Genomic DNA, 25,404 nt, shown 5'->3' on the forward strand with positions numbered 1-25,404 from the left:
TGCTGGTAGTCGTCTCTGACACATCCACATTGGTCCCTTGAAGACTTTGATCTGTCAGACAGGTGATTGGGGCTTCGTCTTTACCATAGTGAGGATTCTTCTGTCATCAGCAGTGGAGGTCTTGCTTGGCCTACCAGTCCTTTTGTGATTACTGAACTCACCAGTGTGTTCTTTCTTCTTTGTGATAGTCCAGACAGTTGATTTAGATAATTCTAAGGTTTTACTGATGTCTCAAATGGTTTCATTCTTGTTTTTCAGCCTCATAATGTGGTCTTTGGCGCAGCTTATGTCTTCATGTTGACCAATGGCAACTACAGACTCCAAAGGATAGAAGCAAGTTGAGGTATCTAATGAAGCAATGAAGCCCACCTCAGGAATCACAAACACCTGTGACGCCAATTGTCCAAACATTATGGTGCTCTTAAATGGGAAGACCATGTAGAAAACGTGTGACTGAAATGTATGCAAATCCCCTCACATGAAAGTCTGCAATGTGCACTTTAATCACAATATCTGAATGTTTTGATTTACTAATAGGGAGGAATCAAGGAAAAATGTCTTTATCCTCAGACGTTATGGAGGGCACTGTAAATTAAGCATGTTTGAAAATGTTATGTTATGCATTCACTCATTTTGTGAGTCAGCGGAAGTGAATCCAGGTCAATGAAGCATTTCTTATTTATTGCAAATTTTATTGACTTTTTTCAGTCAGCACAAAAATCTTTCATCTAGTTGCCCATAAACTTTGTGGCAAATTTAGGGGCAGTTCTGTGCTGACACATGTGCATACATGCACTCTTCTAAGCCGCCAGCTACTCTGTGTCTAAATTTCTCACCAATGCCCACACCTTTTTTCTATTTGGTTTTTTTTTTCCTATCAGTGCAGCAACTTGCCTTCTGTGTGAGCAACTAAGGGTGTCAGAGTAGGTGGCAGAAAATGCAAATCCTCCATAAAGTTACTTTTGTTCTTTAACATGGTCTTTTAACTTCATTGCCAATTTCACAGTTGCATGGAGCCAGAGTGTTGGTTACAAGGAAGAAAGCAACACTGAACAAGGCCACCAGTCCATCATAGGGACATCAACTAACCTAACATGAGTATCTTAGGGATGTGAGAGGAGAAAGACTTCAGTCAGAGGTGGAGAACATGAAAGATCCACACAATAAGTAAGTATGTGTGTCAGGATTTGAAGTAAGAGATGTGAAGCTGCATGCCACCATTCTGTCTTAACAGATTAAAGTGATGAATTATGAAATAATAACATTTATTTATATAGCACATTTTCATACAAGAATGTAGTGGTTTACAAGATGACAAAAAGATGGTTATATGAAATGAAAAACAATAATAGTAGGCAATAATATTAAAGAATAAGCAATAAAATAAAACAAAGTAAGGTCAGGACAACAGAAAAACAAAAAAACTCCAGTTAGGCTGGAGATAAAATAAAACAATCTGCAGGGGTTCCAAGGCCAAAAGACCACTCAGTCCCCACTGGGTATTCTACCTAACATAAACGGTTGTAAATCAGTCTTCTTGGTTTTCAGGCTTTACGTGATAGTATTTGATGATCTTCGTCATCGTCTTGTAGACTGATGAGACACCCACCTTCATTCCATCATCACAAGGGGCTGCATGGTGACTTGATCAGGTGGTAGTGGTCCATATTGCCACCACAGAAGAACCGGAAAAGACAGCAGAGAATAGTAGAAGTTAGTAAAGATTGCTGAACCTTAAAGAATATTATAATTCCATGCCCATATAATAATAATAATAATTTTTTGCATTTATATAGCGCTTTTCTCACTACTCAAAGCGCTCAGCAATTGCAGGTTAAGGGCCTTGCTTAAGGGCCCAACAGAGCAGAGTCCCTAATGGCATTGACGGGATTCGAACCGGCAACCTTCCGATTGCCAGTGCAGATCTCTAGCCTCAGAGCCACCACTCCGCCCACTCATATAGTCTATCAGGAAATGTAATTAAAATGTAGTTACGGAAAAGCCCTATTCATATAATGGGTTTTTAGCAGTTTTATTAAAATGATCCACTGTACTAGCCTGGTGAATTTCAATTGGTAAAGTATTGCAGATTTTGGGTGCGCAAGTCCAGCTCACCATTTCTTTTAAGTTTGGCTCTTGGAATTATAAGAAGACCTCCATACGAAGATCTAAGGTTAAATAGACAGGCAAAGTGGCCATTCAAGTCACATCAAATTTTATTTATAGAGTACATTTAAAAACAACAGAAGTCAACAAAAGTTCTGCACAGCTTCCATAAATACACCAAATATATACTATATACAGTATATATAAAATATATATAATAGCCAAATACCACTGACTCATTCATCATGAAATCTCCCGAACCATGAGGACTTGAGACTTGAAATTTGGAATGTAGATTACCCTTGGCCCATAGGTGCTCGCTAAGAAACGGTTTTAAAAATTTCGTGGTCCAAGAGCAAAATTTCTTAGTTTTTTAGGCGTGTTTTGTATGTCTGCCTGCTTTTCACGAGAGAACTACTTAACAGGTTTAGATGTTTTTTTTCTATAGTTTGCTTGAACATTCCGTTGATTTTGCGACTTTCTCATCGCTCTAAGTATCATAATTCGCTTGCGGTACCGATTTATTAGCGCAAATCCATGAGAGAGTCATTGGGCTGTGGGGAGGGGGGCAGAGCCCTCCTCACTCACACGTCTGCCTCGGGGCGTAACCTTAACTCCACTTAGTTAGCGAATGAGAGAACTGCTTAACAGATTTAGATCTTTTTTTTCTATAATTTGTTTGAACATTACACCTGCTTTTGCGACTTCTCTCATTGCGCTAAGAATCATACTTCGCTTGTAGGATCGATATATTTGTGCTAATCCGAGACAGAGGCTGCAGGCTGAAGGGAGGGGGAAGAGTGACATCAGGAGTAGAGAGCTGGGCAAGACCCTCCTCACTGTCCTGTTTCACTAATATGCGGGCGAAGCCACAGAGGATGGCTAGTATATCCATCCATCCATCCTCTTCCGCTTATCCGAAGTCGGGTTGCGGGGGCAGCAGCTTGAGCAGAGATGCCCAGACTTCCCTCTCCCCGGCCACTTCTTCTAGCTCTTCCTGGAGAATTCCGAGGCGTTCCCAGGCCAGCCGGGAGACATAGTTCCTCCAGCGTGTCCTGGGTCTTCCCCAGGGTCTCCTCCTGGTTGGATGTGCCCGAAACACCTCACCAGGGAGGCATCCAGGAGGCATCCTGATCAGATGCCCGAGCCACCTCATCTGACTCCTCTCGATGCGGAGGAGCAGCAGCTCTACTCTGAGCCCCTCCTGGATGACTGAGCTTCTCACCCTATCTTTAAGGGAGAGCCCAGACACCCTGCGGAGGAAACTCATTTCAGCCGCTTGTATTCGCGATCTTGTTCTTTCGGTCACTACCCATAGCTCATGACCATAGGTGAGGGTAGGAACATAGATCGACCGGTAAATTGAGAGCTTTGCCTTACGACTCAGCTCCTTTTTCACCACGACAGACCGATGCAGAGCCCGCATTACTGTGGACGCCGCACCGATCTGCCTGTCGATCTCGCGCTCCATTCTTCCCTCACTCGTGAACAAGACCCCGAGATACTTGAACTCCTCCACTTGGGGCAGGATCTCACTCCCAACCCTGAGAGGGCACTCCACCCTTTTCTGGCTGAGGACCATGGTCTCGGATTTGGAGGTGCTGATTCCCATCCCAGCCGCTTCACACTCAGCTGCGAACCAATCCAGAGAGAGCTGAAGATCACGGCCTGATGAAGCAAACAGGACAACATCTGCAAAAAGCAATGACCCAATCCTGAGTCCACCAAACTGGACCCCCTCAACACCCTGGCTGCGCCTAGAAATTCTGTCCATAAAAGTTATGAACAGAATCGGTGACAAAGGGCAGCCCTGGCGGAGTCCAACTCTCACTGGAAACGGGTTCGACTTACTGCCGGCAATGCGGACCAAGCTCTGATACCGGTTGTACAGGGACCGAACAGCCCTTATCAGGAGGTCCGGTACCCCATACTCCCGGAGCACCCCCCACAGGATTCCCCGAGGGACACGGTCGAACGCCTTTTCCAAGTCCACAAAACACATGTAGACTGGTTGGGCGAACTCCCATGCACCCTCCAGGACTCTGCTAAGGGTGTAGAGCTGGTCCACTGTTCCGCGACCAGGACGAAAACCACACTGTTCCTCCTGAATCCGAGGTTCGACTATCCGACGGACCCTCCTCTCCAGAACCCCCGAATAGACTTTTCCAGGGAGGCTGAGGAGTGTGATCCCTCTGTAGTTGGAACACACCCTCCGGTCCCCCTTCTTAAAGAGGGGGACCACCACCCCGGTCTGCCAATCCAGAGACACTGTCCCTGATGTCCATGCGATGTTGCAGAGACGTGTCAACCAAGACAGCCCTACAACATCCAGAGCCTTGAGGAACTCCGGGCTTATCTCATCCACCCCTGGGGCCCTGCCACCAAGGAGTTTTTTTGACCACCTCAGTGACCTCAGTCCCAGAGATGAGGGAGCCCACCTCCGAGTCCCCAGGCTCTGCTTCCTCATTGGAAGGCATGTTAGTGGGACTGAGGAGGTCTTCGAAGTACTCCCCCTACCGACCCACAACGACGAGGTCAGCAGCGCACCATCCCCACCATATACAGTGTTGACACTGCACTGCTTCCCCCTCCTGAGACGCCGGACGGTGGACCAGAATCTCCTCGAAGCTGTCCGAAAGTCGTTCTCCATGGCCTCCCCAAACTCTTCCCATGCCCGAGTTTTTGCCTCAGCAACCACCGAAGCTGCATTCCGCTTGGCCTGCCGGTACCTATCAGCTGCCTCCAGGGTCCCACAGGACAAAAGGGACCGGTAGGACTCTTTCTTCAGCTTGACAGCATCCCTCACCGCCGGTGTCCACCAATGGGTTCGGGCATTGCCGCCACGACAGGTACCGACCACCTTATGGCCACAGCTCCAGTCAGCCGCGTCAACAATAGAGGCACGGAACATGGCCCATTCGGACTCAATGTCTCTCACCTCCCTCGGGACGTGGTCAAAGTTCTGCTGGAAGTAGGAGTTGAAGCTACTTCTGAGAGGGGGCTCTGCCAGACGTTCCCAGCAGACCCTCACAACACGTTTGGGCCTACCAGGCCTGACCGGCATCCTCCCCCACCATCGAAGCCAACTCACCACCAGGTGGTGATCAGTTGATAGCTCCACCCCTCTCTTCACCCAAGTGTCCAAGACATGTGGCCGCAAGTCCGACGACACGACCACAAAGTCGATCATCGAACTGAGGCCTAGGGTGTCCTGGTGCCAAGTGCACATATGAACACCCCTATGCTTGAACATGGTGTTTGTTATGGACAATCCGTGATGACCACAGAAGTCCAATAACAAAGCACCACTCTGGTTCAGATCGGGGGGGCCATTCCTCCCAATCACGCCCTTCCAGGTCTCACTGTCATTGCCCACGTGAGCATTGAAGTCTCCCAGCAGAACAAGGGAGTCCCCAGATGGTATGCCCTCTAGCACCCCCTCCAGGGACTCCAAAAAGGGTGGGTACTCCGAACTGCTGTTCGGTGCATACGCACAAACAACAGTTAGGACCCTTCCCCCCACCCGAAGGCGGAGGGAGGCTACCCTCTCGTCCACCGGGGTAAACCCCAATGTACAGGCTCCAAGTCGGGGGGCAATAAGTATACCCACACCCGCTCGGCGCCTCTCACTGGGGGCAACTCCAGAGTGGTACAGAGTCCAGCCCCTCTCAAGGAGATTGGTTCCAGAGTCCAAGCTGTGCGTCGAGGTGAGTCTGACTATATCTAGCCGGAACCTCTCAACCTCACGCACAAGCTCAGGCTCCTTCCCCTTCAGAGAGGTGACATTCCACGTCACAAGAGCCAGCTTCTGTAGCCGAGGATCAGACCGCCAAGGTCCCCGCCTTCGGCCACCACCCAACTCACACTGCACCCGACCTCCTTGGTCCCTCCCATAGGTGGTGAGCCCATGGGAAGGGGGACCCACGTTGCCTCTTTGGGCTGTGCCCAGCCGAGCCCCATGGATGCAAACCCGGCCACCAGGCGCTCGCCTTCGAGCCCCACCTCCAGGCCTGGCTCCAGAGTGGGGCCCCGGTGACCCGCGTCCGGGCGGGGGAAAATGCCGTCCAAATTTTTCATTCGTCATAGGAGGTTATGATGAACCGCACTTTGTCTCATCCCTCACCTAGGACCAATTTGCCTTGGGTGGCCCTACCAGGGGCATAAAGCCCCGGACAACAGAGCTCCTAGGATCATTGGGACACGCAAACCCCTCCACCACGATAAGGTGGCGGTTTGAGGAGGGTAGTATATATATATCTTATATATAAATGCCTATGACTGGAGGTGTTTGTGTGTGTCTGTCCAGCCCAGAAGTGAGAGGTGGAGTCGAGGTAAGGGCTTCACCTCCGAGGAAACAGAAAACTTGGTTAAAACGAAACTCCCAAAAAAAGGCAGTCGCTTAGCTGCTAACATCGGCAAAACGGTATCCCTTTTATTTTTCCTCCCACCGCTAACACACAAGTGAACACATCGGCAAAACGGATCCTCCCAAGAGAGAGACGCCCAGAGTAGTTCCTGTCAATTACTAGATATCTCTACATTTCAATTTTTTTTTCTATTTCAGTAGTTTGTAGGACCCTGGGCTTTTTGCAGCACGGGCTTACACAGCTAGTATAAAATGTGATGAACGGCAACAGCCATTACCTGGCTGGGACACCAGCTGAATGGAAGGACCAGGGGAGAGAGCATCCACAAGATAGAGGACCTCAGTGATCATGATGGAGAAGTAAGGGTGTAAGTAAGTAAGTCAGTGTCAGTCAGTTAGATAAAAGGTGCCTAAACCATTTAGGGAATTAAAACAGTAAAATTTTAAACTCAATTCCTGTCATGAATGGGAAACAAGTGATGAGAAGCTAAGACTGGTGTGATGTGATTCTGTTTTCTTGTGCCTGTTAGAAGCCTAACAGCAGTGTTCTGGACGAGCTGAAGACGAGCAAGGGATGACTGAATAACTCCAATGTATAATAAATTGCAATAGTCAAGCTGAGAAGAGACAAAACGCATGAATTAGTGGTTCAAAATCACGTACAGAAAGAAAGAAAGCCTGACCTTAGCCAATACCTTGAGCTGACAGAAATAGGCTTTAACAATGGAGTTAATTTGTTTATAATATTTGAGGGTATTGTCAAAAATCGCCCAAGATTTTTCGCAAAGGGTTTACAGTAGGTTGTCAAGAGGCCAAGCTTAATTTCTGTAGCACAAGTATGATCAGAAGGTCCAAAATATTGCTCCTTTAATATGCATGCAGTCACACCCATTCATTGTTTTTCAGGCTGGAGTTCATTTTAGATTTCAGTTGTGTTATTTATCAGATTTCTAACAGTCTGGATTATCAGTTTGGTGCTTTGAATTTTGAGGTGCATAGTCTACACACACACACACGGATCGGATTTTGGCAGCAGTAGGCTGACCATACTATGTAAGTAAAAATGATAGGGGCTGCCTGACGTCACAGGAGGTTGAACTCAGGATTTAGGTCCCCACTGTCTATAATGACTTTTTGTTGTTGTGCCCTGTGAATTCTATATGTACCTAGGAAAGAAGATGCATTTTATTCTTGACATTTTTTTGGAGGAAATGATGACAGGCACAATTCTGATTACTCTTCACTGGGGCCTCCAAAGAGACAGTCTTGATATTATTTTACACCTCCGAGGTAGTCTGTTAAAATGTTTACCTCAAACAAAGGAAACATGCCAAGAAGCCGGTACCTTGTATCTTTGTCATTTCTGGTGTGGGACAGCCCTGTTTGAATGCCTTAGGCTGTCGTTTGGGTTTGGGTGCCTGGCTTGCTAAAATGCACTGCTAGCCACATGCTTGACAGTTGCTGAGAATTCCTTTACTAAATTAAGATCCCAATTCATCAAAAACATCCTCTTCTCTCTCCCATACAGGATGTATTAAGTTATGTCGAGGTAAGCGACCTGCTTGTCACATTGAAATATCTGCAGCTTGCCAAAGAACTGTCTGAGGTTTGCCTCCCCACAGCTGTTCCCCTGAAGCAAAGCCCCTTGAATGCTACACCACAATACGTCAGTGTGAAAGAAAATTCACTTCTTGTCAGGGTGAGATGCTAAAGTGGTGTAGTTGAACTGTGGGAAGTGGGCCTGGCCTCAAGAGGTTCCAGTAAGGATAAACTCAACCTTAGGTTGGCTGCCACCCCCTTTGCAAATTCCATTGGAAAGCATGGGGTGAGACACATTGAACTTGCCAGCCTGAGATTGGTGCTAGGAGTGCCAATGGCTTTATTGCTGATTACTGTGTGTGGCAGACCCACTTGTCCTGTTCTTTTCGCTTCCAAGAGGTTCAAGTTTGGACATGAAACTTTGTTCACTTAAATATAATAGCTACTTAACACTTAATATAAAGCCCTCAAATAAAAAAAGCTGTATAGTAAATGTTTTGTAATTTTATTGTGGTAACAACATATCAAAGTTTACAAATGGGCTACCAAGGCCTTTGAGAAGGAACCAGCAGGCTGGAATTAGCAACACAGTAGTATATCATATGCGTCCATGGACCTGCCACATGTCGCACACACTCTCTAAGCCAGTTGCTTGGATTTTGCAGTGCTGAGAATATTTATCGCTTCACCTTGGACCTGTGTGGCCCTGCTGAGTGGACATTTTCACCAGCTTGAAATTCACTGGGGAGCTCTCAAACACAGCAATGTGAAACCTGCCTCTCGCTCCCCAAAAATAGAAACTGGCTCCATTGCTTCTAAGACGTTCTCTTTACCCTGCCATGCCAGCAGATCTAGCACACTTCCTCACCTTGTGCTGCCGATTGAACAAAAAAAAAAAAAAGTCAGTCCTCCATCTGGATGCATTTTCTTTATTTAACTGTTTTAATTACATATGAATGTTGGTTGGCATGTTATTAATATTCAGAAAAGGAAAACAAAATGTATCAGCATATCGAAAGCAGAAAGTCACAAGTAACCTCCTATTATAAAAATACAGAGTTCACTGCTTTGCTTCAATTATCCTCCCCCCATACTAAGTGAAACTTTCCTGAAATGGATCATCTTAACCATAGATATTTCCCACCCGCCTTAACATGGCACCCTTGTGCCCAGCTAGTCTCCACTTCGTCAACCCTAGACAATTTCAGCTGTGCCAACTTCCATCAGTTTCCAGGATCAACCACTTTGCCAAATCCAACTGACCCATGGGAGTCTTTGCTGGTTGTTTCGGTCTCCATACAGGTGAACCCCTCTCAATCCTGGTTGGTCTCAGCTATGCCAGCTTCCATCAATTCCAAGCAGTTTCCACTGTGCCAAATCTGATGATCCTTTACAAATCAATGATCGTGCCAGCTTCCCCACACTAGCAGTTAGTCTCATCTGTGCCAACATCTGTCAACCCCAAGTAGTCTGAAGAATACCAAATCCAACAGGTCTCCATTGACCTTTCCATGTTCAATCATGCCAAATCTAGTCAGCCTCGCCAGTTCCAGTAAGTCCCCATTGACCTTTTAATGCTCCACCCTGCTAAATCTAGTCAGCCTTTCCAGTTTCCATTAATCCCAAGTAGCTTGTGCTATGCCAAATCCAACTGACCTACAGGTTTTTGATGTTTTCACCAATCTTTACTAATTGCTTGTTTCTGCTGTGCCAGCTTCCATCAATCTCAAGCAGCTGCTGCCATTGCCAAATCCAATTGACCCCTAGAAGTCTCTTCTGATCTCAGTGGTCTCTACTATACTGGTTCCAATCAGCCTTTCTAGTTTCTGCTGTCAAACCGCTTCCACTCTGCCAAATTCAAAACCCTGACAGATCTCCTCTGGCTCCAATGCCCAGAGTCTGTCCATTGACTTTGCCAGGGTGTGTTATGCCAGCTTTTTAGGTAGCCTCCATTTTGTCAGTTGTTATTAGGCCTATCCAGCTTGCCCTACTCTAGGTTTATTAAGACTCTGTTCCAATCCACTCTATTTAGTCGCCATTGTACCAAGCCCCTCTGACCCCTACTGGTTTCCACTGACCACACTAGCCACCTCTATTTATCATCTCCAGTCAACCTATGCCAGTCTTAACCTTTTTTATGCAGAAAGTTTGGTTAATCCGACTATCAGTTTTCCTAAATATATGTGAAACAAGATGCCAAGCAATGCAATTCCATTTGATTCCATGAACTACACCTACAAGGGAGGGGGAGGGGGTCCTTTGGATGTCCACATGTGATGGATATTTCAGGATTTGGTTCTTCGTTACTGGCTGCTTTCATGCTAGTATGCCATTTGCCAAAAAAAACTTACAAGATAAAACTTGTTTTATTTGTTACAATATTAGCTCCCTTTAGGAGATGCAGCCAGCATTGCATTGCATTCGAGTCCAGCCTGAGGCTTAGTAATAAAAGATGATGATCCATCATTTTTTGAAACTTTATTTACCCAACTTTTAAACAACCATATTCAAACTTACCTGAAGCATGTTGCTAGACTGTGACAGAAGCTCAGGTATACAAACTGCCTGAAACTGTAAGGCTCCCAAGATGTGTACTCTGAAAGTTTCTCAGCACTGACAGGAGACTGGGCTTTGCTTTGAATTTGTTTGACACACTAGCGTGGTATCCCCTGTGCACACAGCATTTTTATCAACCATCAGTGTAGTCCTGGCTACCATAACAGATCCAAAGTCAGGAGCAGACTGGGCAGGCCTGAGCCGCATGGCCCGATTTAATATCTAAAATCAGAAGGTATGCTCCTGGATGCCCCTGTTTGAACCATTGCATATCCAAGATCATATGCACATACATGTGTGCGCACACACACGCACACACTTTTTATGAATGCTTGACTGACAGCCAGCTCCCATTTCATTTCTGTCAGCAAATCTAGCAGCCTCAGTCTTGGACACTAAAACCAAAAGAAAGTGAGTCAGAAAGCCGATGCGGGCGCCTGATCCAGGATGAGTAATTGCAGCGTCCTCTCTGTGTGTGCGGCTGTAGAGCGCTGCTGACTCATTCGCCGCCCAGCTTCCCAGCCTCAATGTTAGTAACTCCGTCCGGGAGGAAACTTTTAACACAACCAGTGAGTCATCTGGGAAGAAATCATGTAGAAAGTTAATCTATTGGCATTTCCCTTTGATTGTAGCATGCCTGCCAACAGCTAGAAATACTGGCGCAATGATCGGCAGAGAGGCATCACGGAAGCCGTCTTAACAAGTTCAGCAACTAATAAAAGAAAAACAAGAGAGATATTAAAATCTCCAGTAGACAAGCCAGTTGGGCCAAACCTGAAGCATGGGGAAGATTGCAAAAGAGGGATTTAGACTTCACCTACTATCTATCTCTCTATCTATTATATATTGCCTTTCTTATCTATCTTCCTCTATTATATAGCACCTTTCATATCTACAGTATCTATCACATAGTGCCTTTCCTATCTTGCTATTTTTCTCTATTACTGTATATAGCACCTATCATATCTATCTATCTTCATCTGTTACTGTATATAGCACCTTTCATATCTATCTATCGCATTTCCTATATATCTGTTTATTACAAGGGTTTTCAAACTCAGTCCAGGGGACCCCCTGTGGCTGCAGGTTTTGTTCCAACCAGCTTCTGTTTTTAATTGGACTCCTGGGCTAATTAAGTGACCCGTTATTTCCCAGATTCTGTGTTTTGGAAACAATACAGAAATTAGAAAACTAAGTTTGGTAAAAAAAAAAAAAAAAATCTATTAAAATGTATTAAGCAGTTATATGGGAATAATTTATTTTTTTCTTTTAAACAATATTTTCATCTTGATTTTCCTTCTACTTTTCCAGATTTTCTAATTGTTTAATTAATCCATTATTTACTAATTAGTGGGTCTGACGCTGAAGTATTTGCAGCCTAATGATTCAGTGATGTTTGCTTGGGTGTCTGCTCTGCTCGTTTTTAATGGTCATTATTAAGATACAATGAAGGGAGGGAACTGCACAGAGAAAGCGCTAAATATAATGAAATCAACAAAATAGAGTTAAGCATGTAAAAAACAAAAATGTTTCTAAATGTCTTGTAAATTTAAAAATTATGCTGCTATGCTTTTCTGAATGCAGAATAAGAGAAGAGGAAAAAAATACCAGCTAATTAATTGAGATCAGTGTTATCAGTTGTCGTCACTGGTTATGAATCTGGCTGGAACAAAAACCTGCAACCTCAGTGGGTCCCCAGGACCAAGATTGAAAACCTCTTATCTATTATAGTGCCTTTCCTGTCTAGATATCTATCGTATAATGCCCTACATCTAACTGTCTATCTGTCTATTATATACTGCATTTCCCATTTATGCTATCTATCGATCTTTCTATCTATCATATAGTGCCTTTCCTATCTATCTTATAGTGCCCTAAATCTATTTATCACCCTAAATCTATCTATCTTCCTCATAATTGAACTGCATCTTTTTTCATATATATGTAAGGAATATAAATGTTGGACTTTGTCTATAGACCACGGACCCCTCTTCAGCAGCCAGAAATTCTCTCAATGAACAGAATCCTAGAAGACTCTGTTTCTGGGGAACTGGAGAGGTATGGTGCTTCAGTGCTTACAATATCACTTTGACAACAACCTTCTGATCACCTCATAATGCTATATACACCGCTTCTTTGTATAGAAGGCAGTTTGGCCTTGCCACTGTGGGTGCACCGTCTGCTGCTTCTTCCTATTATGTTTCACATGTCCTTGTCTAGCCACCTGTTATTTCCTTTCATCTTTGCATTTTTGTTAATCTGTATAAAGTTCCTCTTTCCATGGTGACGTCACTGCTGACCCCAGTGTCAAGTAAACTTCCAGATGGCATCCTTCCCATGACGTGACCACGGTCTTTGACATTGGACTGGGCAGTTTCAGACTGTATTGGGTTACTGCAGTTTGACCAAGGAGGAGATGAAATTTGACTTTGGACCCCCAGAGGTTTATTTTCTCCAAAATTAGCATCGTGTTAGAATATTTGCTCCCCTTGCCTCCACTCCAATTGCTTTTTGCTCCTGTCAATTGGTGTATGTTGTTAACTGTTTATTTGTGTGCTATTTTGCATCTTTATAATCAATACCATTTATTTAGCCTGCTACCTAAAATAACATTAAATTCACAAACTTTCAATTCAGGATTTTAGGAGTGAGGGAATGCAGGAAACAGCACTGGACAGGGGAAATGTTGAAATATAATGCAACATGACACACTTGTCAAATCTATCCAGTTGATTTCAGACTTGACAGAAGCAGAGCCTGTCTCAGCAGCACTAGGCACAAAGTAGGAATCGGCCTTGAAGGGCTACCACTCCATCACCAGGGCCAGTCACACCCACACAGGGCAGACTTAGAAGTGGCAATTAACCCTAATGTGCACATCTTTAAGAATGTTGGAGAAAAAACTTGCATAGACAAGTTAAGAACATGTGTAGTCTGCATAAGGCACAAGAAGTAAAGCCAGGACACCGGAGTCCATTAGGCAGCAGCGCTAACTTCTGCCCCACCAATTCTTCAACTCTTTTTAATTTTCTGCAGTTTCCATGACTTTAAAGCAGCTACTATTATTTGGTTATCTTTCGCTTCCATCACATTTTTCCAACACCACCACCACTCTGCCATACTTCACATTTCCCACTCTCTCTACTTCTGGGCTTTTCCTCAGTCAGTATTGTTACTCTCAGTGGTTCATGTTAATTCTTTCCATGTGGAAATTTCACCTCTGTAATTTCCAAATATTCTCTTGCTTTCATCCAATTATAACCTCTGTAATGTATCACTACATGATCTCTAATTTCATTAATGCATGCTTTTTTTAAAGTTAAATCCAGTCATTTCAGCCTTGTAATATACCAGTTTCTTTCTCACCCACCATAAGGCTGTCTTCCCAGCATTTATAACCATCTTCGATCTTTGTAATTTTTTTCTTATTCCATACATTACCACATCCTTTGTCTTTGTCCATTAGCCTTTTTTAATCCTTAACCATCCGCTAGCTACACTATACCTCCATAATGGAGTGTGTGTGCCACAGCTTCTTTAGAACATCAGAAAATGTTTGACCCAGCCCAGCAAAGTTTACCAATCCAATCAACCTAATTTCCCCCAAAGTAACCTCAAGTTGAGTTTTGACGGTCCCTGAAGTTCTACTCTCTACCACATGGCTTGGTCATTTATTCCGTGTCTTTGATTATCTGTGTAAAGATAAACTTTCTAACATTTGTACGACTGATGCCTATGGAAACGAACCAACAATACCAAGATTCGCATCTTCCGGACCCTAATCCTGCTGGTCCTCCTCTATGGATCTATAACTTGAACCCTACTCAAATCAGACCCGACCAAACTAGAGGCATTCCAAATGCACTACAAATCTCACTTCACGACTGCCTTTGAAATTACGATATTCAAAATCAGCCAATGATCGAGGAGTATATTCAGAAATGACATATACAGTGGTTCGGCCACGTTTGTACAATAAATAACAAATGGCTACCACACTTACACCTCTGGTGAAAGTGACCCACACACTGGAGAGTTCGACGAACAGCGCCAAAGAAAACATGGATGAAAACAGGTCGAAGAAGACAAAATATCGATGTACAAAATTTTTTCAAAACCTGGCAGGATCTGATCAATATTATTTTAGAATAAGAGAAATAACTATTACCGCATTTAATTCCCTTCTCCATCTCTTATTTACATATATATTTATTTCTCCCTTTCCTTTGCTTATTGTTGTTTTATTAAAAAGCCCAAAGCAATTCTCCTTTAGCTAAGCTCTCCTTCTCAGGAGTGGGGTTTGATTTGTCCTTAATTTGTTTGGTTATAAATTGATCTATTTGTATGGAATGATTACAATAAAATTAATAAAATAAAGATTTAAAAGTATCAATGCATCACTTTTAATGATGCCAGAACTGCGACCATGGACTATTAGGCATGGAAACACCTCATAAACAAAATCTGGCATCCTCAGCAGCGTACGGCCTTAGGAAACAGCCTAAACCAAGCACCAGCTAGGGATCAAAGTAGGAGAACATTTATATGAAATTTACCTTTAACCGTGTCCCTGTGTTCTAGTTGAACTCATAATAAAATAAGTCTTAATCCTCTGTACTAATTCCACTTATAATTTACAAGCTTCAGTCATTCCACCTCTTTGTCTCTATTTGTGTCTTCTTGAAGGTTGTGCAGTTTTTGCCAGCCTTTTCTTGTGTAGTGTTAAACGTGTCTGAATCAGCTCATATGCTGTCGTCCACCCTATGTCTTTCTTTTTGTACGTTTCTATTAACTCTGCTTCGGCCTACAATTTTCTGTCTGTCGTGAATAATTTACCCATATTCTTTAATCCTCCTCGTCCAGTGTTCTTTTTATCTCTTCCCACCTTCCTCTTACTTCTTTGTTTTGTTTACCCTTTCCATAAATCCTGAACTTATATATTAGTCCAATCATTCAGTGGCTACTGGCTTGTTTCTTGGCAGGCTACATAGCTTTTATCTCATGACCCCCAAATATGGTCTAAGTGAAAGTAAAAGAGGTAAACACATCCATTGAAGAGATTTTACTTTTACTGCCCAGGATGCACTGTTTCAGACAAATAAATAAATGCATTGTGAAATGTGACAAGTTCAAAATATAAATAAAAACACAATGATATCTGAGCATAAATTTGTTATGAAATGTTTTTTGTTGCTTATTTATGTTTTTGTTATTTATTTATTTATTTTAGCGGAACCACACCCAACATGAAATGCATCTTAAAATGAAAACTGTCATTTCCACCCATCAAAGTTGAGAAGGTGGGCTTTAATAAGTTTTGTTTTTTGATTGGTGAATCATCAGTACAGTGCATGATAATCTTCGACCATCAAGTACTACATCTATGATAGACACTTCACATGCAGACTCATGAGAGGATGATGAATTCAGGGTTTTCTGTATTAATGTAACTTGCTTCGCGCAGTAACTGTCAACAACCTTTTTTTGCACTCATATCCACTACGGACACACACTCTCATAATTCTGAGCATTTGCTTTGCTTGCCATGGGAAACCTGTGGCTCATAGACATTTGCAAAGTTGCAAATGTGTATGCCCCTTCTATTGACAATTTCGCAATCAAAATACAGTGCAGAACTTGATGGTTGAAGATTAACATGCACTCTACCGATGATTCACTAATTAAAATACAGTACTTGATGGTCGAACATGCACTCTACGGACAATTCACCAATCAAAATACAGCATTTGATGGTCAAACATGCACTCTGACGACTATTCACCAATTAAAATACAGTACTTGATGGCTGAACATGCACTCTGCTGACAATTCACCAATCAAAATACAGCTCTGAAGACTATTCACCAATCAAAATACAGTACTTGATGGCTGAACATGCACTCTGCCGACAATTCACCAATCAAAATACAGCACTTGATGGTCGAACATGCACTCTATTGACAATTCACCAATCAAAATACAGTACTTGATGGCTGAACATGCACTCTACCAACAATTCACCAATCAAAATACAGCATTTGATGGTCAAACATGCACTCTATTGACAATTCACCAATCAAAATACGGTACTTGATGGCTGAACATGCACTCTACCAACAATTCACCAATCAAAATACAGCATTTGATGGTCAAACATGCACTCTGAAGACTATTCACCAATCAAAATACAGTACTTGATGGCTGAACATGCACTCTGCCGACAATTCACCAATCAAAATACAGCACTTGATGGTCGAACATGCACTCTATTGACAATTCACCAATCAAAATACAGTACTTGATGGCTGAACATGCACTCTACCAACAATTCACCAATCAAAATACAGCACTTGATGGTCGAACATGCACTCTATTGACAATTCACCAATCAAAATACAGTACTTGATGGCTGAACATGCACTCTACCAACAATTCACCAATCAAAATACAGCATTTGATGGTCAAACATGCACTCTGAAGACTATTCACCAATCAAAATACAGTACTTGATGGCTGAACATGCACTCTGCCGACAATTCACCAATCAAAATACAGTACTTGATGGTCGAACATGCACTCTATTGACAATTCACCAATCAAAATACAGTACTTGATGGCTGAACATGCACTCTACCAACAATTCACCAATCAAAATACAGCATTTGATGGTCAAACATGCACTCTATTGACAATTCACCAATCAAAATACAGTACTTGATGGCTGAACATGCATTCTACCAACAGTTCACCAATCAAAATACAGCATTTGATGGTCGAACATGCACTCTGAAGACTATTCACCAATCAAAATACAGCACTTGATGGTCGAACATGTACTCTATTGACAATTCACCAATCAAAATACAGTACTTGATGGCTGAACATGCACTCTACCAACAATTCACCAATCAAAATACAGCACTTGATGGTCGAACATGCACTCTATTGACAATTCACCAATCAAAATACAGCATTTGATGGTCAAACATGCACTCTGAAGACTATTCACCAATCAAAATACAGTACTTGATGGCTGAACATGCACTCTGCCGACAATTCACCAATCAAAATACAGTACTTGATGGTCGAACATGCACTCTATTGACAATTCACCAATCAAAATACAGTACTTGATGGCTGAACATGCACTCTACCTACAATTCACCAATCAAAATACAGCATTTGATGGTCAAACATTCACTCTACCGACAATTCACCAATCAGAATGCAATACTCACTACAGCCCACCCACTCAACTTTGATGGGTAAAAATAATTTCCATTCCATGGCATATTTCATGTTGTGTGTGGTGTTTCCAAAATAAACAAATGAAGAAACGGTTACATAGATAACCAACAAAAATGTATTTAATGAAACATTGAATTATTTATGCTCACATATCATTGTGTTATAATTTATTTACTGACACATTACAACAATTATTTATTTTGCTTCCAAATATTCTATAGCAGTATGCAAGTAACAGTGCACAAGAAAAGGCATTACAGAATACATTCACTAATATGTTGCAGTTACTATTTCATATATTATTTTAAAATTAAGCAATGCTCTCTTAGTGCTGAACACCAAATTTCTCCATGGCTTGTGTGTTTACAGCCCAGCTCTTCTTTCTGTCCAAGTGCACCCCAGATAGTTGCACACCGAATACCTGAATCACCCCAATGTCTGCCTTCTGAACAGAAATTTAAATCTTTGCTATTTCTTGATTTGTTACGCTTGCTAATTATGATGCAGCAGCATGGTGACATGTTACATACTGATCAAAAGTGCAAGTCAGAATTTTACAGTGCTGTGTCTTGGCTTTTGCTGAATTTGGGATGCTATAAAAAGGCGTAATGATTTTTAACTTTAGAAATGGGGCTTCCAGGATAAACTAAACAATACGTGTGAGATGGCCCTTGTCATTTATGTATGAAAAGTTGCCAGCAAATATGTTTTGAAAAGCAGCACAAATTTTATTGAAACATAGTAAATGTGATCTTTCAAAATCCTGAGAGGCATAAATAATATAAGCAATATAAAAATAGCAGCACAATAAGAATGCATTAAAATAGTATAGAGGGGCAGGTGGCTGGCAAAGCTTTGCCAAGCAGAGATGGCACAAAGAGGGTACAAGTCAACACTCGCGGACAACAGCAGCAGTCAATTCCGTAGCATGTTTTCATACAAATGATGTAGCACAAAGTGCTTTACAAGAAGTCAAAGGAGTAATTACATGCAAAGAAAAACAAATTAAAATTAGATAAGAAAAATAATGTACACCTACATAAGTGAGGCAGCAGAATCCACGGAGGTTGTTAGAGTAAATGTTTGCAGACCGATGTGGAAGTGAAAAGGGGTGGTGAAGAAATAAATATACACTGCTCTGTTTTTTCCAGTTTTTCTTCATATTTAATTAGTTGAAATGCAATGAATGACCTAAAATGGTGAAAAGGTAAGCAGTAACCTTGGCCTTCTTCAGGGAACAACTAATAGGTTACAACCTACAGATGTTCTGCAGCAATTAAAGTCAATGAAGCCTTGCAAGTTGAAGCAAACAATTTGCACAGGTGTCCCAACTTCTGTTGATTACTTAAAAACTTAAATCAGAGTTGGAACAGACTGTGTTCCCCCTGCAGTACTACTTGGGCAATGTTCCAGTGATAATGGCAAGAAAACGGCAATTAACAAACTAAATGAGACACAGCATTAGTACCCTTAGTTGTGTAGGCCTTTTATTTATGGAAATTGAAAAAAAAAATCAGAGTGTGACGGAGTCCAGTGGTGTCAAACACAATCCAAAGGCAACTAGAAGAAACTGGTAGGAAGAGATCTGGCAGACCCAAAGTCACAACTTAATCAGAAGACAAGTTTCTGAGGGTCACCAGCTTGTGTGATCACAGGCATCTCACAGCACAACAGCTTCAAACACAGCTTAACAGTGCAGGTCAAAAAAAGCAAACTGTCTGTTTCTACTATGAAGTGGAGGACTTTGTGCTGCAGGTTTGACAGGGCGAGTAGCAGTACGAAAGCCATTCCTTAAAGGACAAAATAGGGCCTTGAAATACCGACTGTGGACTATTGCAGACTGGACAAAGTAATCAACAGACGTTGGGACACCAGTGCAAATTGTTTGCTTTAACGTGCAAGGCTTCATTGACTTTAATTACTGCAGAACATCTGTAGGTTGTAACCTATTCGTTGTTCCCTGAAGAAGGCCCATTTATAATATTGTGATAATTCCTTTTTTTTTTTTAAGCTTGTGCTAACCTGAACTTTAAATTTAAACCCCATACAGTTTGCTACTTACCTTTTCACCATTTTAAATCATTTACTGCATTTCAATTAATTAAATTTGAAGAAAAACTGAGGTGTTCTAAAACTTATGGCCGGCAGTGTAATGCCGTAGGTGTCTCAAGAATATCATTGGTAACAAAACATTTAGAAGAACCAGGAGTCTGGCCAACTAATTCCAGGCCACTCTGAGGCTGCCCATTATCCTTTCCTATTTTACAGTTGAGAACAGAGAGTTTAGCATGTGGTTTTTAGACTTGACTGTCTTCAGACCGAGTAAAACTTACGGGCTGAAAGAAGGCACTTTGTCGTGGTGCTTCCAGAATTTCACAGACTCAGCCATAATGCCAGAAGAGAAGCTTAGCTCAGGATGGAGTTTAGAAACCATCTCTTACTGGTGTGAGTCGGGTGATGAGCTGTTAATGCCAGAGATGTGGTTAATAAACATATATGTTTAGACTCTTTACAGCATTATTCTGGAGTTGCTTATTTCACAACTAAAAGGACTGTCATGTTTAAAATTGAAACAATATTAATTTACCAAGCAGACCTAGAAAGTCTAGTCTTGTAACCCAAGTGAGGCACATCCACAACATCTCCATTTAAAAATGATTGTTGTGCTAGACTTTTTTTTTTGGTTCACCCCGTGACTCCCACCATCCCTCCAAAGAGTGTTTGTCTGTGCAGGAAGGAAAGAGCTTGAGAAAATGCTTGCATCTCCTTGATATGTTAGGTTCTTAGATTTTAATGTCAACCAAGCACTTATTTTTTTTTTTATTAAACTGGGCACAGCCCCCTGGTCTCTGCGCTAGCTAACCCCTGGGGACAGGCACTGGGCTCCCAGTATCTTGCGGCTGAACCACTCGAAGGGCATTGGGGCGCTCCTCTGTTACAGAAAGCGATTTTATTTAAAGTTATGGTATATAGAAGAGTAATCGGGGCGTGGGAGGAAGACTGTTTGCTACTTAGTTATTACAAATAGGAAATCAGTAACTTGAGTATTTCACTACAACTGTCTATTTTAAATGCCAATAAATAATAAAACAACGTAAAAAAATAATAAAGAGTAAATAAAAAACTACTTTAATACATCAAAAAAAAATATTATGAATAACTTACATTCTATAAACGTTGCTTTTTTGCATTTCTGTTCACATATTGTTTGGGATATTTTTCTTTCTTGTCTATTGGATGATTATTTTTGTTCTTGAATTTTATTATTTGTAGCTGTTTTTTCTTTTTCCTTTTTTTTTCAACGTTCTTAATCAGCTCTTGCCGGTTTTCTATTGCGATCTAAAATTCGACGTTCTTGAATAGATCATTTGCTTTTCTGCCTTGCCATAATAACTGACTGCATTGAAGGGCGACTTAGCACCTATTCAATAAGGGCGCGCACAAAAAGGCGACCTTCAAAAGGGCGACCTCAATTGGGCGCGGAGAATAAAGGCGCACGTAAATAAAGGCGACCTTCAAAAGGGCGACCTCAATTGAGCGCCGAATAAATGCGCGCGTAAATAAAGGAGCGCTTCAAAAAGGTGACCTCAATTGAGCACGGCAAATAAAGGCATTCGTAGATAATTTAGTTGAAATGGCTCTGGAATATCTTGAACAGCTCGTTGCAGGTCAGCCTATTCCAAAGCCAAGGAAGACCTACAGAGACACTTCGGAGCGAATTAAATTAATTGTCCTTGATTATGCTAATAGACCGCATCTCGAATATCTACGCGGCATTGCACATAATCTACAGCTTCAAGTGTAACTTGCTTTCACCTTTTTATACATTCAGTCATTGCCTTAATCTAATTTTCTGTAATTTTGAAAACAATGAACTATAGAGAGCTTTAGAAATAGTTCGTTAGAAGTAGTTCGTTAGAAGTTCATGCATTAATTAATTGGATGTTTTAATATTCTTGCTTTCACCTTTTTATACGTTCAATCATTGCCTTTATCTAATAAATTTTCTGTAATAATTTTGTTGCGTTTGCCTTTATTCGCTGCGCCCAATTGACGTCACCCTTTTGAAGCGCTCCTTTATTTACGCGCGCCTTTATTCGGCACTCAATTGAGGTCGCCCTTTTGAAGATCGCTTTTATTTATGTGCGCTTTTATTCGCCACGCCCAATTGAGGTCACCTTTTTGTGCGCGCCCTTATTGACGGATACCCTGAGAGTGTCACGGGGTGGGATGAAGAGAGGATGTGAGCAGTAGGGAGTAACGATTGGGCGAGCGGTGGGGAGGGGAGTGGTCAAGGCTGATTAACGCGGACACGATGGAAGATAGGGAGATAAATAAGCTTTCAATCCTTATCCTAAATTATAATAAAATATTTTTCATCCTCCGAACAGTGTACATGGGCACAGTCATTAGCATCATTTCTATTCACAGTGGAAAGGGCATACGTGAATAGTCATTACATTTATGAGACATTTTTGGCCCTGGTTTGTAAAAAAAAAAAAAAAACTAGCCAGCATTTCACGGGTTAAAAAGTTCTAACCATGATGTGCATATTGGATGTTTAAAAACTTCTAAAGTTTATTACTATTTTTTTATTTAGTTAGTCATTTATTTCCATTTGTGATCCTCAGGGACAATACTATTGCACTGGTTAATGGTGAGCATTATTCATCTTCTGTGACCAAACCCGGGCAGTAACATGGCTTCCATTTAGCACCCAGGATGAAGACGCACACAAGCAATCCAATACCACTCATATTAAAATGTGTAAAATGCTGAAGAAGGATCAGCAGTCCATGCACTCCCACTTTTGGGTGCCCTCTGGTGTATCCCACTCCAGGGAAAGCAAGTGAGAAGGCAAGAAGCAAACATAAAAATTGTGCTCACTTGGAGATCTTTTAAAGTATGACAGTAAATCTCGAGATTTTTTTTTTTACCAATTACTCTATTAAGATAACTGAGATCTGTTTCATATTAAAAAGAGACATTTTAAAATCTCAGCCATCTTTTTTCAGCGACACTACACTTGTGCTGCCAAACAGTGCAGTCTACCCTCATATTTATGTGTCTGTTTAAAAGTCAAGATAAAAATTAACATCAACTAAATGCATCAGATGTCCTCAGATCCACATCATCCTCATGATCAGATTTAACATAACATTCTCAAAGCAGGGAAGCTTCAGAGCCGATTTCAGCATCAGGTACAAGACAGGAACCAACTGTGGACCGGACACCAGGCCATGATGGGGCCCATTCACACACGCTGATTCAGTTTACAGTCACCAGTTAGGCGCCCGGGAATGGAATGAAAGTGCAGTACATGGAGAATAACGTCCCACGGACACGGTGAAAACATGCAGACTCCAAACTCAGAAACCAGAGGTAGTGCAGCAACAGTGAATCTACTGTGTGACACCCTGTACAACCATACTTTTGTATTTATTGATTTATTCATTTACCTTCCTACCCACCTCTTGTGGCATTGTTACAAACAAAATAAAAAGCAATTACAAATTTGAATGTACTGATAACACGTGTCAAATAAAATTTGAATTTAGTTAACAGTGGTAAGAGTACCTTCACACTCGAATCTTTCACATAAAAAGTCTAATTTCTCCAAATTGTTGTGCTGGCTCACAGTTTATGACGTGTGAGTTTCTTCTTCCTTGATTTAGATTATTAGATTAGATTAGAAATATTTTATTACCAGACAATTCATGTAATTAGAAAAAAAAAACTCCAATTAAACTTGCAATTAAATCTTAGATGACCATTGCAAGAGCAATAAGGATTTTTAGGGGCATTATGACTGAGTTAGTGAAACACAGCTGCCCCTAAAAGCCCCTCATTTTTCTTGCTGCCTTTCAGGATCTGTTCCATTATTATTATTATTATTATTTTTTGCTATTATACCACCTTACATCTCATAATAAGAAATACATTCGCACAACCTCATAAGCTATTTTTCCCCATTATTTAAGCATGCAATCCATTCATTTTGTGATCTTGCTTTTTCATTATAGGGATGCGGACAACAGAAGCTTATCCCAGACAGCATCAGACACAAGGCAGAAATCCACCCCCCCAAGGGGCACACTGACCTGGACTCATACAGTACCAACACTGACTCAATGTAGAGTCACCAGGTAAACCAAAAACATTTTAGGTTGTTAGGACATGTGAGATCAAATCGGCAGAAGCACAGGGAGAACAATCAAAGTCTGCACACAATGTCTGGGTTTGAATCTCCCAAAAACATTTGCATGTACTGTATATAGATAGGCTAATTCAGAAGTAAAGGTATAAAACGTTCAGTTGATATTAATTAGAAACAGCTGCAGAAGTAAATTCTTAGCTTGTATAAAACAAAAGAGAGCTCTCTGACAGTTGGAGGGAGGCCATTACTGATGCTCAAGAGGTTCACAGACAGCTAAAGCAACTGTAATAAAAGCCGAGAAGCTGCCTGAGCCCACAGATCACTTATTGGTCAGCTGTGGTGTCATTTGCTTTAATTTTATTCTCCTGATTTTACTGATCATTCATAAGCTTAATGTTGTCTTTTATTTCCTGCTTTCATCCTACCTGATACTTAAAAAAAAAAAAAAAACTTTGTGGAAAAGTAATAGCATATATTCAGAGGCCTTGTACCCAACCAGTTTCTGAACCTGCTTATTCTATTTTGGGGTTGTGGGCAAAATTAAATGATAAGGCAAGAACCAGACCTTAACCGGGCATAATCATAGACACACCAACACCAAGTAATTCAGAATTCCCATTTATGAGACATTATACATCTTTGGAATTTCGAAGGAAACATAGAGAGAGGACTCTAAGGCAAGCTATAGAGATAGGGGGAGGGTGGGGAGAATCCACACAGACAGTGTGACCAGAGCAGAGTGTGGACCGAGGGCAGTGAAGCAGCAGTGCTAAGCACTACAACACTGTGCCGTCCCTGTACGTAGGAGGATTCGGTCTTCAGTTATTTGATCAACTGCTAACGAAGAGATGGCAATGTGAAGCCCCTAATCTGAATTTTGTATCTTTCCATAAAAGGAAAAGGTGTGCTCCCATTATGATGGTAAATTAATCAGATAGATAGATAGATAGATAGATAGATAGATAGATAGATAGATAGATAGATAGATAGATAGATAGATAGATAGATAGATAGATAGATAGATAGATAGATAGATAGATAGATAGATAATGGAAGGCACTATAAAAAGTAGATTAACTTTTTTTTTTCTTGCATTTCACTCTGAAAGGATTTTATATGAGTCACAAGCAGAGTTCCCCTAAAGTCATAATCCTGTTTAAAGCTTTTGGAACGCTGAACTTTTTTTTTGGATGATTTAAGTCACTATTTCTAGTTGGCACAGATTCATGCAAACCACAGTTAATAAAAGTACTTTATCACTTAAAAATAAATCTTTTTTTGTTTTTAATCAGCAGTGCAGATTTAACTGTATTACAGTAAAACAGAATAACCTTTTCACAGTCCAAGTGGGACCATAAAGAGTAAGGAGTATACGTAACACTAGCAGAGGGAATGCTTGTTCACGCTGAAAGCTTTTCTTTCTCCATTACAT

At 41.6% G+C, this 25,404-nt stretch overlaps 1 protein-coding gene and 1 long non-coding RNA gene across 2 annotated transcripts in view; one reads left to right on the top strand and one right to left on the bottom strand.

The window, feature by feature from the left end:
- The window catches only part of dgke (diacylglycerol kinase, epsilon), a 521,693-nt gene that overhangs the window by 449,745 nt on the left and 46,544 nt on the right, over nt 1-25,404 (top strand).
- Nucleotides 21,057-22,287, bottom strand: LOC127530155 (uncharacterized). Its single transcript, XR_007936668.1, has 2 exons — nt 22,018-22,287; nt 21,057-21,228 (listed from the first exon to the last, which is right to left on the bottom strand). It is a non-coding gene; the product is annotated as an uncharacterized LOC127530155 (long non-coding RNA).

The sequence above is a fragment of the Erpetoichthys calabaricus genome, chromosome 14, assembly GCF_900747795.2.
Source record: "Erpetoichthys calabaricus chromosome 14, fErpCal1.3, whole genome shotgun sequence".
Taxonomy (NCBI): Eukaryota; Metazoa; Chordata; class Cladistia; order Polypteriformes; family Polypteridae; genus Erpetoichthys; species Erpetoichthys calabaricus.